Genomic DNA, 19,289 nt, shown 5'->3' with positions numbered 1-19,289 from the left:
AAACCCCATCATGGATCGAACCATGTCCAACAAGGTCCGATTTCTCCTTTCAGATACACCATTATGTTGTGGTGTTCCAGGAGGAGTCCACTGAGAGAGAATCTCATTCTCCCCAAGATATGTCAGAAAATCATTGAAAAGGTATTCACCTCCTCGATCAGATCGAAGAGTTTTAATACACTTTCCAGTTTGTTTTTCTACCTCATTTTGGAATAGTTTGAACATTTCAAACGACTCTGATTTATGCTTCATTAAATAGACATACCCATACCTCGATAGGTCATCTGTGAAGGTTATGAAGTAGAAATATCCACCTCTTGCACTTGAGCTCATGGGTCCACATACATCAGAATGTACCAAACCCAAGAGTTCATTGGCTCGCACACCTTTTCTAGTAAAAGGTGATTTGGTCATTTTACCAAGAAGACATGACTCACAGGTTGGAAGTGATTCACAATCATCTATTTCAAAAATTTCTTCTTGAGCCAACCTGTTTATCCTGTTCTTATTGATATGACCTAGCCTACAGTGCCAAAGGTAGACTTCTGACATATTATCTATTCTAGGGTGTTTACCAGAGGTTTGAACCACATTAACAGGTTGTGATAGAAAGTAAATTCTATTATTAAGTTGTCCAACAAACATTGTAACACCATTCAAAATGATATTGCAAACGTTTTCTTTTATTAAAAATCGATAATCATTCATGGCCAAAAGGCCTACAGAATAATATTTAATAAAAATCTTGGATAATAGTGACATTTACTCAAAATTACATTTCGAGAATTGATTACAAGGTTCATGATTCCTAATGTTAGAACTGGAACTTTGCTTCCATCTCCAACGTTCAGGAATCTCTCGCCTTCATCAAATCTCCTACTGACCTGCAGACCCTGCATCAAATTGCAAATTTGATAAGGGCTTCCGGTATCCAATACCCAGGCAGTAGTATCACAAATGGAAAAGTTGCAAGGTGTTATCATATAAGTACCTTGCTTCTTCTTTGGCCTGTTCGGATCCAGGAAGGCAATGTATAGAGGACAGTTCCTCTTCCAGTGCCCCTGCTTCTTGCAAAAGAAGCACTCCGCTTGGCTCTGGTCAGGCTTGCGCGTCTTGGTCTGACCCTGTGCAGACGTCCCAGCATGCAGCTGCACCTTCTTATTCTTCTTCTTCTTGTTCTTCTTCTTCTCTTTCTTAAAGGGTCGATGAGTAGAAGAAGACCCTCCCACAACATTCACCGACTCCTTATGGAGCTGGTGATCCTTCTCAAAGTTTTGCAGCAACCCCAACAAGCCGTGGTAATTCACTGCAGGCTTTGTCATCCGAAAATAAGTAAGGAAAGGGAGGAAGGACTTGGGCAATGAATTAAGGATCGCGTCCTTACCGAGCTGCTCGTGCAAGGGAAAGCCCAGTTTACTTAGGCGCTCAATCATTTCGATCATGTACAGTACATGATCAGTGACTGAGGCTCCATCCCTCATCCGAACATTGAAAATGGCATAACTAGTTTTGTGCCTTTCAACATCGTCAAGCATGCCAAAGGAGTCGTTCAACATTTGAAGCATCTCCTGTGGTTGGGCATTCTCGAACCTATGGCTGAACTCAACATTCATTGCCGCCAGCATAATGCACCGAATGGTGGTGCGGTCATTGAACCACTTCTGGTAAGTGTCTCGGACCGTTCCTCGAGCGTTCGGGGCTGGCTCCTCAGGTGCAGGATCCGTTACTACATAAAAGATCCATTCATGCTCAAGGATGATTTTTAATTTTCGATACCAGCTATCAAAATTAGGTCCCATGAGCTTGTCATTATTTAATAATGATCGGAGCGACAGGGTAGTGGCCATAGCTGCATAAAGGAAAACCAGACCTCAATTAGTACATAAATTTTAAATACTAAAGACTTGGACTTTAGTCTAAAGTTTCTCCCAGTATTTTTATGAACTGGTAGCCTCAATCTCCAATTCAAAGAATTACTTTAATTCCTTAGTGGGTACTAGAATCCACACAGACTACACACGAGCCCCACTTTGGTTGGTCAACCCATGTGCATCTATGGGTAGGTTCATAACCAGTTGTTTCTCTAAACAACTTCTAGTAATTGAGTTTGCCCCAGAACCTAATAAGTAAGCTTTGGCCTCCACTGAAAAGATCTGGTTAGGTCCAACCATTAACATGATTTGATTTGGTGAATCGGACCAATAAATGATCAGGCCCGACTTTGGCCGGCCAACCTGATCACCATCAGAAAGACTCAAATCAAATTATCATATTATGAATGATAATTCTATTAGTCAATAAGCACCAGGCCTTTGGGCCTCCAATGATTATTAAACTAATGGACTCATTATCACTCACTTAATGGGAGGCTATGACTTAGTTATCAATATAACTTAATCATTTTTAGAGACCTAATAATTTTTGAGGATTTTATTAAAGGGTAGATAAGAAAAAAATATCCAGCCAATTTCAATCCTCCCACTTACTTCACCAAGTCAGATTAAAAAGAATTTAATTAAAGCTGGCATTAGGAGCACCTAAATCAGTCAAACTGATTTACCTAATGACATGGGTAAGCCCTAATCACCAAGTGATCTAATCAAAACCTAATTCACCAGGTTGGCCAGGTAAGTGAGATCAGTGGTGGGGATAAGCCATTAACTCGTCAAAGATCAAATCACTGCGAGTAGCTCCCACTTAAAAATCACTGGTCAAACTGCCAAACTTACCTTAGACACCAATCGGTTTATTAGTTTTAATTTGATCAACTTAGTAAATAGGGTTCCACCGCGTAGCCATGAATTAAGTCCATCTTGGTCTAGTTAAAGACATGGACCCATTCAACTACAACTATTGGAGTTGAGTCTAGAGTATCCTTGACCTAATCTAATTCAATTTTTGATTAGATTTGACCAATTACTCTAATTTAGTCCATTTCTTTAAGCTAACCTTAGGTCTAACCCAATTATGGACCTAATCCATCTAACCGATTGACCCATAAGTTTATGCAATTATTTTAGGTCTTAATTCACAATTCTAGACCTACTAGACAACACTTAATTCTTTTAATTAAGTATTTGGGCTGATGGATCAGGGTTTGATATTTTGAAAATAATTTTCAAATTTGAAAGGTTTTATTTTTTGTTCACCAAATATGTTGACTCATTTCACAAATAGATTAGCACATTTCATAAATAGCAATCCTATTGCTAATTACATAACAGAAAATAACTCAATCATGAATATTCCTTTAGATCTAATCTAACACATTCATGATAAATTTCACAATGGAACCTTTACAATTAATTTCTTTCGCTGCTTCATCTGCATGGGATATAATTACAGCGGCACCCCTACCGCCATAGGAGATCCCATCGAATGGGAGGAGAGGGCCTCTAAACCCTGCTTTTCTTCTTTGATCGGATGGCCATGGCTACCAACCCAATTCGATTACTTGCTACTTGGATCAAATATATCTAAATATACCAATTTTAAAATTTAAATTTCAAATTTTAAATTTTAAATTTTAAATTTTAAATTTTAAATTTCAAACAAATTTCAAATTTTAAACTTTTAAATTTTTAAATTTTTGAATTTCAAATTTTGAATTTCAAATTTTGAATTTTAAATTTTCAATTTCAAATTTGAAATTTCAACCAAATTTCAAATTTTGAATTTCAAAATTTTTTAATTTTGAATTTTGAATTTTAAATTTTAAATTTTAAATTTTAAATTTTGAATTTCAAATTTTTTGAATTTTGAATTTCGAATAACTTTCAAAATTCAAAATTTAAATTTTGAATTTTAAATTTCAAATTTAAACTTTTAGATTACAACTTAATCTATGCATGCAAATATATATATCATATCTAAGAACCCGCTTTGATACCATTTGTGGGGAGAAATTCAGTGCAGGGGTAAAATGATAATTTTAAAACTTTTTCAAAATCACTATTTTATAGTGGAAATTATTAATTAATCTAATTAATTAATATAAATTTATCCTACATTAAGATCTAAATATGATATATAGCATGCATTCATTTAAATTTAAAATTCAAATGCGAACAGTAAACACTTTACTGTAATGTGTTCAGAACACAATACCTTTGTGCTGATAGTAGATCGTCGTAATCTGATCACTGTTGGAAGAGTCTGATCATCGCGATGCAACCACACAGTGTATCTGGCCTCTGTGGATCATCCATATGAAGCTCCCGATCTGATCGACTCCTCACGAGTGCTAGCTCATTGTAGAGCCCTTTTGACGGCGGATGCTGATCGAACTCCTTCGATCGATGTCTGTCGATTCTTTGGATACTTCGGATCATCAACAAATGTGCTTGAGAGGATGTTGAAGATCTCTCTGAGATTTTGTGGGCTCACGACACTCGTAGCTCACTTTCTCACTTCCCGAACCCCAGGTTAAAACTCTAAGGAATTCATCGGAAACCTTGCACCCACTTTTCTTTCTTTTTTTTCTTTTTCTCTTGAAAGGATATGGACTTCCTTCTCACACACAAGACTTCCTCACACCTCAAAATTTTTCTCCAAAAATCTTCTTCTTACATGCCCCACTCTTCTCCTCCTTTTATAACAACGTCAAACGTCTTATCCAAAAGAAAAGATAAAGATGAGTAATTGCACATTTGAATTCAAATCAAATTTGAATTCAAATGGACACCAACTCATCCCTTATCCACTAAAGGTGTGAGGCGTGGCTTAAATTATGCATGGAGTGATTTCATAAGAAATTTTTTCTCATGTAATAAATGGGGCGTAAAAAAAGGGATAAGGCACAAAGATTGATTGCCCATTCAAATTCAAACTTTATTTTGAATTTGAATGGCCAACCAATCATCCTTATCCATTCATTTGGCACATTAAAGTGGGGCGTAGAGAGGGCTTGGCATGAGAAAAAAAATTCATGAGAAGTTTCTTCTCATGAATTCAAATGGGTGCAATGGAAGTGAGGTGGCGCATGGAGATTGGGTCAAGGTGGTTTAATTATTTAAACCAACCTAATTGAACCAAATAAGTTAGGTCCAATTAGACTAATTTAAATTCAACTTAATTAGGCTTAATTAGGCTCAATAAAATTCTAATCAAATCAGGAATTGACTAAGCCCAACCCCTGATCAAATCAGGGACCAAACCATCTCGATGATTCGGTCAACTCTTAACCTAATCGGATCAAACCCAACTGAATCTAATTCAATTGGACTTGATCCAAAAATAATTACTCAATCAAATTGAGTTAATTAGCGATCAAATCACTAATTAAATCTCTCATAAATATTGAGTCCAAATTCGATGGGCAATCAGGCATCAGAATTCATCGATATGTAACCCTGATCGAAAAATCCCAACCAGTGGGACTCTTGACCCCGGTACCCATAATGTGTGGAACTCATGATCAGAGAATCCTGATTCTCGATCACTAAGTCCTAAATATGTAAGATTCTACATCAGCCATCAGATCAGATAGGAACCTCTAATGTGTGTGACCCCTCAGGTTCGAACCTAAGCCGGTAGCACAGGAACCAATTTCTGTACTAATCGAAGTGACCATCTAGCAATGGTACCCGATATCCAGATAGGTCGAAGAGTCACAATCGCAACACTCAGAATCTACATGAATATGATTATTGTATAATTCATCCTTTTGACCCCTATGTTTAGGATGACTCAGGGTTAAACTGTCAACCCTGATCAGATCATCCGAATCGTGCTCAACTCAAACAGTCCTGTGACTCCTCACAAGGACTACCCTGATCAAGATTTTGCTAAATTGAAACACGACTGTACACAGCTCCTAAACTGGAGTGGTTAATCCCATCTTGACATATGCACCGACAAATCAAGTACTTGACTACACCCAGCAGCCTTCCATCATTGAATTAAAAATTCAGGTAGTCCAGTGCCTAAGTGCAGTGAGTTGCTTGCAAGTCACCATGGCGGTCTCAGGTCGGAGGGATATTTATACCCATATTCCATCGGAGCAAATCTTGACAGCAGAAATAGCTCCGGAGTCGGTCACGTTCAGTGCAGATGTACCCTTACATCTCACCTGTATGCCATACCAGTGTCTCCACACTCATTGGTTAAGAGGACAACCAACCTATATGGCACACAATGATCTATGCTTGATAAACGTTGTCGTCTTTAGTAACAACATATCATTTGATCGCGAACAGATTTAAGGACTAAACGATAAATCCTCCTTTGTCAAGTCTAAATAGTCCTAAGGACTTCACCACAACATAGGAGTTCATTATAAGATGAAACATTTTGTGATGAAAAATATTAAAATAATTTTTATTAATTCATAATTCATGTACAAATACAAAAATGAGCACAATCGTCAACAGGCTGACGATTGGCTTTGGGACACTATTCCTAACATGTGACCCTATAGGTTTGAACCTAAGCTGGTAGCACAGAAATCAATTTCTATACCAGTCGAAGTAACCATCTAGCAATGGTTCCCGACGTCCAGATAGGTCGAATGTATGCAAAGCAACATTCTAAGAACCCTGACCCATGGTTGTTGTATAATTCATCCTTTTGACCAATAATGCTCAAGACATTCTCTTCCTGAAGTTAATCAGGAGTGGTCAATCCCATCTTGACTCATACACTGACTTCATAAGTACTTGACTGTATCCAAAAATCTTTCAAACCTATATTAAAAATACAGACAGTCTGGCATCAAAGCACAGTGAGTTGCTTGCAAGTCACCATGGTGATCTCAGGTCGGAGGGACACTTTGTTGCTCCTAGATTGATTTTGATGATTACAAAGCAGATTGAAGGGATACAAATAATTTTAAATTGAAAAAGTCCTTATGCTCTTCAAGGGCAAAATCATAATTTCACTAAAATCCTAATTTGATAGTATCATTTGGTAGAACAAATGATTAGTAATCTATTGGTGAAAATTTCATTGTGTTTGGACTTATATTTTTGAAGTTATGAAGGTTTGAAGTGCATGAGTCGACTCATGAGTCAACTCATGGCACTATGAGCTGATTGGCACGCAAAAATTCCCCTTGGCACGCTAGTTTTCTGGCTTGGCACGACCTGTGAGTCGACCCACAAGTCATGAGTCGACTCATGAGTCGACCCCTGCTGATTTGAGCCAAGAATTTTCAGAAACTCATTCTCTGGTCTTTGCAACAGAAGTCGACTCATGAGTCGACTCCTGATGCATGAGTCGACTCATGAGTCGACCCCTGCGATGGAAAATGTCAGCAACGGCTATTTTTTTGCCCGTTTTAATTGCCTTTTATGCTTCCTAAAATTGCTCTAACGGCTCTTTATCTGCCTAAATTGTTTTCTCTTGCTTCTAATGCTATAAAATATTTGAAATGGTGAAAGAAATTATAGATTAAATAGCAGATCAAATTGCAGAGAAAAGAAGAGCAATCGGCAGATCAAATGAGAGATCAAATTCATTGAGAGGATCCACAATTTTTTTTGAGAGAAAAAGAAAAGAGGATCCAAAATCCACACGAGAGATTGTGAAAGAGATTCAAGAGCTTTCAAAGAGAGGATTTGTCACGCCTATTGTTTCAACCTTGATCTAGAGATCCTTCAAAGCTTTCAAGAGATCTTCAATCAACGATCATCCTCTTCTCAAGCATTCGTTCAAGCGTTCATCCATTTTGAGAAAATTCAAAAAGGGGTTCTTCATTTGAGTAAAGTTTTTATTGTTATATTCGCTCATTTAAGGAGCTGTTATTGTATTAATTTGTGCTCTAAATTTTCTTACTCTTGTAAGTAATTGTTCTTATTTTTGGAAGATTTCTAAAATAAGGAAAGGTTAATCCGAACCTGAAATCGGAGTATTTTGGGTTTACTTGTACCCGGGAAACAAGTGATCTAGCTTGAGATAGCTAGTGTCGGAGTTTCCGATGTTTTGTATTCAGGTTGAATACAAGCATAGTGGATTGAAATTCTCAAGTAGGAGCTTGGAGAGTGGACGTAGGTGCAAGGTTGGCACCGAACCACTATAAATCCTTGTGTTTGTGGTGTGCTTTATCGCTTCACTTTATTTCTTTATTATATCCTTGCATTCCTGCTTTAGGTAATTAATATTGAATTAAAATCTTTGTCTTGTTCATCATAAGTAATTAATTAAGTCCAAAATTTTTAGAAACCCAATTCACCCCCCCCCCTCTTGGGTTGCATAGCTGGGCAACAAGTGGTATCAGAGCCCAGTGCTCTAGCCCTTCTTTGATCTAACAATCAAAGAGCCAAAGATCTATGGCAACCCATGTCAGTACTTCTCTAGCCGAGGGGCAATCTACAAACCGACCTCTACTTTTCAATGGGTCTAATTACACCTATTGGAAAGCTCGGATGAAGATATTCATACAAGCACTTGACTATGATATGTGGAGTATCATAGTGAACGGTCTTCACAAACCCACCAAGATTATAGATGGTGAGGAGTCAACCAAACTCGAAAAAGAATGGGATGAGGTTGACAAGAAATTGGCACAATTAAATGCCAAAGCCATGAATGTTCTTTATTGTGCACTAGATGCAAGTGAATTTAATCGCATTTCTACTTGTGCATCTGTTAAAGAAATATGGGATAGGTTAGAAGTAACTCATGAGGGAACAAATCAAGTAAAAGAGTCTAAAATAAACATGCTTGTACATAAATATGAATTGTTTAAAATAGAACATGATGAGTCCATAACTGCTTTGTTTACTCATTTTACTGATATAATTAATGGTTTGAAGAGTCTTGGCAAATCTTATACTAACAGTGAACTTGTAAGGAAGATTCTCAGGTCACTGCCAAGAACTTGGGAAGCCAAGGTGACTGCCATCCAAGAAGCAAAGGACTTGAACACTCTACCTCTAGAAGAGCTTCTTGGATCCTTGATGACTCATGAACTTAGCATGAAGCAACATCAAGAGGATGAAGTCAAAAAGAAAAGAACCATTGCCCTCAAATCCACAACTTCGCCTGATTATGAAACGGATGACTCTGAAGATGAAGAACAGGATGAAGAGATGGCACTCATCACCCGAAAATTTAAGAAGTTTCTAAGAAAAAGGAAACAGGGGATGAGAAAGAAATTCACAAAAAGGGAACAAAGCAAAGAAAAAGAGAAAGATCAACCCCTTATATGCTACGAGTGCAAGAAGCCGGGACATTTCAGATCCGAATGTCCACAACTGAAGAAAGGTCCAAAGAAGTTCAAAAAGAAGGCAATGATGGCTACTTGGAGTGCGAGTGATGACTCAAGCTCCGACGAGGAAACCTCAACAGAACAAGCCAACCTGTGCCTGATGGCACACGAAAATGAGGTAACTTCTGAATCCACTAGTGAATTTACTTTTGAAAAATTGCATGAAGCATTCTATGATTCAATTGATGAATTAAAGAAACTAGGGAAGAAAAACAAAGAACTGAAATTGGAAAATCAGTCCTTAGTAAAACAAGCTGAAAACCTTTCAATTGAAAAATTCACATTGATTAAAGAAAATCAAAACTTTAAGGATGAAATTAACAAGCTGAAATCTATAGTAGATAAGTTCACCTTAAGTTCAAACAAACTAAATATGATCCTTGATAATCAGAAAGCTATATATGATAAGGCTGGACTTGGCTATAAACCCCTGAAGAAATAAAAATTTTTGAAGGATATTTATGTAAATTATTCAAGTAACAAGTTTACAAATATTACTTGTTTCAAATGTGGAAGAATAGGACATAAATCATACACATGTCTTATTAACAAATATGCAAACACAAAGAAAATATGGGTTCCAAAAGGAACCATCTTGACTAACCTAAAAGGACCCAAGAAAGCTTGGGTACCTAAGACAGAAACTTGACCTTTGCTTGCAGGTGTGTCTAGCATCCCAAGAAGGAAACAGGAAATGGTATCTTGACAGTGGATGCTCGAGACACATGACTGGTGATGAATCACAATTCATCACGCTTGATGCTAAGGATGGAGGGATGGTCACCTTTGGAGATAATGGCAAAGGAAAGATCATCGGGATAGGTAACATTGGTATCACTCCCTCCAAATACATTGAGAATGTTTTATTAGTTAAAGGTTTAAAGCATAACTTACTTAGCATTAGTCAATTCTGTGATAAAGGGTATAAAGTAGTTTTTGAATCATCTATTTGCATTGTGACTAGTCCTATTAACGATGGCATTAAATTTATAGGACATAGGCATGGCAATATTTATATGGTAGATTTGAATGATTTAGCCAAATTAGACATGCAATGCCTAGTATCCTTAAATGCTAAAATTAATGAGACTAGTTGGCTGTGGCATCGTAGACTTGCACATATTAGCATGCATTCTCTTTCAAAATTAATTAAGAAAGATTTAGTCCATGGTTTGCCAAAACTGAATTTTGAAAAGGATAAAATTTGCGATGCATGCCAATTAGGTAAACAAACTAGAGTCTCATTTAAATCCAAAAACACTGTTTCAACTTCTAGACCTTTAGAGCTCTTACATATGGACTTATTTGGACCAACAAGAACCACTAGTCTAGGAGGAAAACGATATGGCTTTGTAATTATAGATGATTACTCTCGTTTTACTTGGATTTTTTTTTGGCTCATAAAAATGAAACTTTTCATATTTTCACTAAATTTCATCGAAAAGTCTCTAATAAAAAGGGTTTTCAATTCAAAATATTAGAAGTGATCATGGAACTGAATTTGAAAATCAAGATTTTGAAAATTTTTGTGATGAAAATGGAATTGGCCATAACTTCTCTGCTCCTAGGACACCCCAACAAAATGGGGTAGTTGAAAGGAAAAACTGAACCTTAGAAGAAATGGCCCGTACCATGCTTTGTGAAAGCAACCTTCCAAGATATTTTTGGGCGGAAGCTATTAACACAGCATGTTATATTTTAAATCATGCTTTAATTAGATAATTTTTAAAGAAAACCCCCTATGAACTTTGGAAAGGAAGAAAACCAAATATTGCATATTTTCATATTTTTGGTTGCCGATGTTTTGTATTAAATAATGGTAAAGAAAGACTTAGTAAATTTGATGCAAAATCAGATGAAGCAATCTTTCTAGGTTACTCCTCCACTAGTAAAGCATTTAGAGTTTTCAACAAAAGAACTTTAGTAGTTGAGGAGTCCATACATGTTGTTTTTGATGAATCTAACGATCTTCCTTCAAGGAAGAATGAGGGTGTTGATGATGCAGATCCACTAATAGAAGGTATGAAGGAGATCACTCTGAAAGATTCAGCAACTCCAAAAGACAAGGATCAAGAAGACGAACAAAATGAGAGAGGTGAAGAAATTCAAGAACAACCTCAAGGTACAGATAACCTACCCAAGGAATGGAGGTATGTTCACAACCACCCTAAGGAGTTAATTATTGGTGATCCTATGCATGGGGTAAAAACCCGTTCTTCACTTAGAGATGTAGTTAATCATTGTGCTTTTATATCTCATCTTGAATCTAAAACTTTTGAAGAAGCTGAAAATGATCATAATTGGATTAATGCTATGCAAGAGGAACTTAATCAATTTGAAAGAAATAATGTTTGGACCTTAGTATCAAGACCTAAAGATTATTCAATAATTGGCACAAAATGGGTCTTTAGAAACAAATTAGATGAGCATGGAAATGTAATTAGAAATAAAGCAAGACTGGTTGCTAAGGGATATAATCAAGAAGAAGGAATTGATTTTGATGAAACCTTTGCACCTGTTGCTAGATTAAAAGCTATTAGACTTCTACTTGCATATGCTTGCTTTATGAAATTCAAGTTATTTCAAATGGATGTTAAAAGTGTATTTTTAAATGGATATATTGCTGAAGAAGTATATGTAGAACAACCCCCTGGATTTGAAAATCATGCTTTTCCTAATCATGTCTTTAGATTAAATAAAGCTTTATATGGATTAAAACAAGCACCTAGAGCATGGTATGAAAGGCTAAGCAAATTTCTACTAAATAATGGTTTTACAAGAGGTAATGTAGATACAACCCTATTTATTAAAAGAAATCAAAATGATATGCTAGTTATACAAATTTATGTTGATGACATAATTTTTGGGTCTACTAATGAATCCCTTTGTCAAGACTTTGCTAAGCTTATGCAGGGGGAGTTCGAGATGAGCATGATGGGAGAACTCACCTTCTTCCTCGAACTCCAAATCAAACAATCAAAAGAGGGAATCTCCATCACCCAAAGCAAGTACACCAAGGAACTACTCAAAAGATTTGGAATGGAGAACTGCAAACCAATTGGCACACCAATAAGTCCCTCATGTAAGCTTGACAAGGATGATGAAGGTAAATGTGTAGACTTAAAATACTATAGAGGTATGATTGGCTCATTATTATATTTAACTGCAAGTAGGCCTGATATCATGTTTGGTGTTTGCTTATGTGCTAGATATCAATCTAATCCTAAAGAATCTCATTTGAATGCTGTTAAAAGAATCCTTAGATACTTAAATGGTACTCAAACTCTAGGGTTATGGTACTCTAAGGACTCACAAATTAATTTATTAGGATATTCAGATGCTGATTTTGCTGGATGTAAATTAGATAAAAAAAACACGAGTGGAACTTGCCAATTTCTTGGAGTTAACCTAATCTCATGGTTTAGCAAGAAATAAAATTCGGTGGCACTGTCTATGGCTGAGGCCGAATACATTGCAGTCGGAAGTTGTTGTGCTCAAATCTTGTGGATTAAGCAATAACTCGAAGACTTTGGAATCAAACTTAATGAAACACCAATAAGATGTGACAACACAAGTACCATAAATCTATCTAAAAATCCAATTCAACACTCAAGATCCAAACATATTGAAATAAGACATCATTTCATAAGAGAACATGTTCAAAACAAAAATATAATTCTTGAATATGTTTGCACTGAAAACCAATTAGCTGATATCTTTACAAAGGCCCTTAGTGAGGATAGATTCTGTGAAATTAGGAGAAATCTAGGAATTCTAGATCCATATGCCTAAAATTTTCTCTCAATTTCCAAGAATTGATGTCAAATATTCTTAGAGCTCAATTTTTAACATCTACCCTGATTCCAAAAGCTCAAGTTTTTTATTCTAAAAACTTATCTTTGAGAAAAATTCCTTCTCCCAAAATTTCAAATTTTTTTGGAATTTATTCACATTTTTCCTGATTTTCTGAACTTCATGAGTCGACCCCCATGAGTCGACTCAATGGCAAACTTGTAAATCCCACCAACTTCCATCGGGTTCATTGTTTTTATAAAGAACCCTGTTCGTGAGACGACTCATCGTCCTCCTTCCAAAAGCCGTCTTCTCCAACTCTTTTTGCTCCAAATCCAAGGATTAATTTCGAGGCAATTCTCTCTCCTTCTCTCCACCAAAAATCGTCTCCTTGGAAAAGGATTTTCTGTGCTTTCTCGCATTGCTTGGCGCGGTTGGAACGTGCCCTAGCACTTTACCGAACTTCCAAAATCCACTTCTTTTCTCCACCAAAAATCCCTCTTTACTCTCTTGTGATCCCTCCTCCACTCAATTCAAGTCTCCTTGCCTGCTACTATAGTGGATATGGCTCCAAAGATGAAACTTCCCCAAAGAAGAAAATCAATCCGTGAGCCTGAAGAAATTGTCCGAAAGAAAAGGCATGCTCAGTCTTCAACTGCTCCCACTCCAGTTTCAGTACCTGCTCAAGGTCCCTCTCAATCCTCCATAAGCCCCAGTGTGAATCCTCTTTCTGATAGAAAAGTAGAAATCGAGAAAAATATAGATTTTTGGTTCTTTGAGAAAGAGGGCTTTACTTTTGCAAGTAAGATTAAAAACCAAGGATGGGAGCTCTACTGCTCCCTTAAGGAAGTCACCTATGTTGACCTAGTTAGAGAATTCTACCAGAACCTACATTATGGAAGTGGGTCAGTGACTTCAACTGTCAAGGAAATTGATATCTGCTTGGATTCTAGGATATTGGGAGAAATACTTCAGTTGCCTAGTGAAGGATACTCATATATGGAACTCCCAGTAAAAGAAGAGGGGATCAGAATTATCTTAGGAGAAACTTATTCAGGAAGTTTAAACAAATTGGAAGCAAAGATTTTGTCTATTGAGATGAGGATCCTGCATTAGATTGTAACAAAGCTCTTCTTTCCTAGGAGTGGTAGGCATGATCTACTGTCTGGCAGAGATGTATGTGTCATGTTTCATGTCATCACTCAGACCCCCCTGAACCTTCCTGCACTTATGATAGAGGCCATGAGAGAAACTTTGAACAGATCCAAGGCACACTTGCCTTATGGTATGGCCCTTACTAGAGTATTTAGGAGGTTTGGAGTTAGCTGTGAGGGGGAGGCACCTACCAAGCTATCTCATGTGGACACTTTCAACCAACACAGCCTGCACCGAATGGGATTTACAAAGACTGATGGTGGTTGGATCAAGGGCTCTGAAGAAAGAGCTGAGAATAGAGCTGAAACAAGAGCTGAAGACAGAACTGAAGGCAGAATAGAAGAAGAAGGTCCATCTTCTCCTGTACATGACTTCAGGGCAGCATCACCAGATACTCAGTTCTTTCCTGATACTGAGGCTAGCCCTTCAAAGTTTACTAGGATGCCCACACCAGTGTATCAGCCAGAGAGTAGAGCACCTCATTCAGAGTTCAGACTGGCTGACGATCAGATCGAGCATATATCACAGCGTGTGGCTTCTTTGCTGTCTAGTCAGTGGGGTAGTACTTCTTTTGCACCTGGAGCCACCTCTTCTGATCAGACCATTACTCCCCACATCTCCACTGTGTTTCAGATGATATCAGATCAGTCCATCAGGATACAGCAGCTTGAGGACACAGTCTGGAGACTGACTGGCAGAGTTCTTGACTTGCAGGGGCAAGTCCTTGCTTTGGCCCATCCCAAGTCACAGGAGTCTACTATTGAGGTCACAGACCTCACTGCAGAGGCTGGCAGGCTAAGAGGAGCACTAGAAGGTGGATATGAATTACTGAGGAAAGAGATCCGAGGATCGAGTGAGCATGCTACCACTCAGTTCACTGCTCTACTTCAATCTGTTTCCAGAGCACTGAACGTACTTGATTCTATCAGACTCACCCTTTCTGTTCAGTCCTTTGCATCTCAGCGTTCTCAGCCTCCCAGTTCATCTCGTTCTCCTGCTCGTGTCAGAGGCAGCCGGGGTAGAGGACGCACTTCTGATCCATCAGCTTCTCATACCATATCTGATGACTCCGATCCATGACTTGTCTTGATCATTATTAGATCCTAGGTGTTAGTGTCTTATTTTAGGATCTGTACTTTAGGGCCATGTATTGACAATTAGCTGGTTGATTATTATAATGTGAACTATGTATTGAAACAATTATGATATTAATGGAATCATCTTTTACTTATATTTCTACCTTTTGTAATGGTGTTGATCATATTTTGATTAAATATATATTCTCCTTGTTGAAATATTGTCATCTCTTTGTTGTTGTTTGCTGTTGATAATCGCTGTATTAAGGGGGAGCAAACATCTGTGATAAACTCTAAAGGGGGAGAAATTAAAGAATATTTCAGAAAAAGGAGAAGTTAACCATGTCTGATGATGTCAAAAAGGGAGAGAAATTAAACAAAAAGCAAAACCCTAAATTATGAGAAAAAGGGGGAGAAATTAAACAAAAAGCAACTCATCAAAAGCAAAACCCTAAAAGCAAAACCCTAAATTATGAGAAATTTGGCATCAAACAGAAATTAAACAAAAAGCAATTCAATTATGAGCAATTAAAGAAAAAGCAACCCATCAAAAGCAAAACTACAAATTATGAGAAATTAATTGAAGAATTTAAAGAACAATATCAAAAGTACAATGCTAAGTATAATGCAATTATGTAACTTTTAAATTACTTCTTTATATATGCTCTGATTTACTTTAAAAATTTAAATATGCTCTGATATACTTCAAAATTCCAACTTACTCTGATACATCTTAAAAAAATTTTTTAACTTGCTCTGATACATCATAAAATTTGTTCTGATACATTATAAAATTTTCTCTGATACATTGTAAAATTATTTTTCTTGCTCCGATACATTGCAAAATGTATTTTTGCTCTGATATATCTTAAACACAAAATGAGCTAATACACTTTCAAAATCAACTCTTAAACATGCTTTGGCACACATAATTATTTTATGTATCAATAGCAATTAAAGCACATAATTAATTTTTGCTCTGATGCTAAAACTAAAATCAAATAAAAATAGGCAAATTTTTAAAATACAACTTGCTCTGATAACAAAAATAAGTTTTCTGCTCTAACACCAAAATCACATATTCCAATGAGCATATCTTCAAATCTTTAAGAAGATGGACAAACTATTTTTGTATATGATCATTTATATTACATGCCAAAAGAATCTTACTCTTTTCAAGCATATAAATGTATAATGCATTCTTTTGAAATTATTGATTCACATAAATGCTTTTGTTCAAATATTTTGTCATCATCAAAAAGGGGGAGATTGTTGCTCCTAGATTGATTTTGATGATTACAAAGCAGATTGAAGGGATACAAATAATTTTAAATTGAAAAAGTCCTTATGCTCTTCAAGAGTAAAATCATAATTTCACTAAAATCCTAATTTGATAGTATCATTTGGTAGAACAAATGATTAGTAATCTATTGGTGAAAATTTCATTGTGTTTGGACTTATATTTTTGAAGTTATGAAGGTTTGAAGTGCATGAGTCGACTCATGAGTCAACTCATGGCACTATGAGCTGATTGGCACGCAAAAATTCTCCTTGGCACGCTAGTTTTCTGGCTTGGCACGACCTGTGAGTCGACTCATGAGTCGATCCACAAGGCATGAGTCGACTCATGAGTCGACCCCTACTGATTTGAGCCAAGAATTTCCAGAAACTCATTCTCTGATCTTTGCAACAGAAGTCAACTCATGAGTCGACTCCTGATGCATGAGTCGACTCATGAGTCGACCCCTACGACGGAAAATGTCAGCAACGGCTATTTTTTTGCCCATTTTAATTGCCTTTTATGCTTCCTAAAATTGCTCTAACGGCTCTTTATCTGTCTAAATTATTTTCTCTTGCTTCTAATGCTATAAAATATTTGAAATGGTGAAAGAAATTGCAGATTAAATAGCAGATCAAATTACAGAGAAAAGAAGAGCAATCGACAGATCAAACGAGAGATCAAATTCATTGAGAGGATCCATGATTTTTTTTGAGAGAAAAAGAAAAGAGGATCCAAAATCCACACGAGAGATTGTGAAAGAGATTCAAGAGCTTTCAAAGAGAGGATTTGTCACGCCTATTGTTTCAACCTTGATCTAGAGATCCTTCAAAGCTTTCAAGAGATCTTCAATCAACGATCATCCTCTTCTCAAGCATTCATTCAAGCGTTCATCCATTTTGAGAAAATTCAAAAAGGGGTTCTTCATTTGAGTAAAGTTTTTATTGTTATATTCGCTCATTTAAGGAGCTGTTATTGTATTAATTTGTGCTCTAAATTTTCTTACTCTTGTAAGTAATTATTCTTGTTTTTGGAGGATTTCCAAAACAAGGAAAGGTTGATCCGAACATGAAATCGGAGTGTTTTGGGTTTACTTATACCCGGGAAACAAGTGATCTAGCTTGAGATAGCTAGTGTCGGAGTTTCCAACATTTTGTATTCAAGTTGAATACAAGCATAGTGGATTAAAATTCCCAAGTAGGAGCTTGGGGAGTGGACGTAGGTGCAAGGTTGGCACCGAACCACTATAAATTCTTGTGTTTGTGGTGTGCTTTATCGCTTCACTTTATTTCTTTATTATATCCTTGCATTCCTGCTTTAGGTAATTAATATTGAATTAAAATCTTTGTCTTGTTCATCATAAGTAATTAATTAAGTCCAAAATTTTTAGAAACCCAATTCACCCCCCCCCCTCTTGGGTGCATAGCTGGGCAACACACTTATACCCATTGGTCTTAGTTAACTATTCTTGACAATAGAGTGTTACATTGATCACGTTCAATACAGATGTACTCCTACATCTCACCTGGATGTCATACCAGTGTCTCCACACCACTTAGTTACGAGGACAACCAACGCATATGGCATACAGTGACCTACACTTGATAAGTTATCATCCTTGTTAATAACTTATCATTTGATCGTGAATAATTTAAGAATCATTTGATAAATCCTCCTTTATCAATTGATTGTGGTTCTAAGGACTTCATCATAATTTAGGAGTTCATTTAAGGAAGATAGAACTTTTATGATGAACCTGCCAAATAACTATTATTACTAGATAATTCATATACTAATTTTAATCATCTACCACTTAGATGATAGGCTTTAGGACACATTTCCCAGCACAAAGGTCTCTCTTTTCTCTATTTTTCATAAAAATTTTATGAAAAAATTAATTTTAAATAGAGAGATATGATAGAGTCCTTATCTAGGTCAAATACCAAGTCAAAGATTATCCAAATATGGCAAGACAAGTGGTGCCCAACTCTTGGGCACCCCCTCCTTTTTCTACCATGGACCACCAGCAAAGGGCACACAATATGTGCCATAAAAATCATAAAAATCTCAAAAAAAATCTGGATAAAATCAGTGCCATAAGAAAAGAATTTTGGTTTCCTAAAATTCTATCTCATAGAATTTGAAATCCAAACTAATTCCTACTTTGACTTGATCCACAACCACTTTTCATGTAAGAGAGAAAGATAAGAAAGTTTTGGACATGTGTGAAGACCTAAGAGAGAAGTTTTGTCGCACAAAATAAGAGAGAGTGGACGTGGGGGCTAAATTAGCGCAAGGTGGAATCCTAGTCTTACTAGGATTCAATCTATGTCTTGTTTCAATCTGGTTTCTCAAACTAAATCAAACCAAAATTAAATCAACTCAATTAAAATAGGTCTTAACCCAATTAAAAATCTAATTTAATCAAATGGATTTAGCAAAACCTTGGCCAGGGTGTGATTGAGATGGGATTGACCAATCCAAGAGTTTTTTCATAAAATTTTCGAAGAACACAGAGATTTGAGAGACCTTTGGGGTATCCAAAAATTAGAGAGAAATATCTTTGGGTCGTGGAGATATAATAGACACAAGACAGGGTGTCTAGGAGAGAGTAAAGAGAAGAAAAAGAGGATCTTCTTCTAGGGTTGTTAGTTTCATCTCTTCTCTTCCTCCATCTTGAGTTTTCTGAGAGCATCTCAGATCTAAAACTCTTCCTCCTACTTCTCATCTTTGGAAGAGCCCAAATCAAGAAGAAGGAGGCACCTGATCAACCATCGAA

This window comes from Elaeis guineensis, chromosome 5 (assembly GCF_000442705.2).
Source record: "Elaeis guineensis isolate ETL-2024a chromosome 5, EG11, whole genome shotgun sequence".
NCBI classification, from domain to species: domain Eukaryota; kingdom Viridiplantae; phylum Streptophyta; class Magnoliopsida; order Arecales; family Arecaceae; genus Elaeis; species Elaeis guineensis.
Note: the sequence above shows the minus strand (reverse complement) of the source record.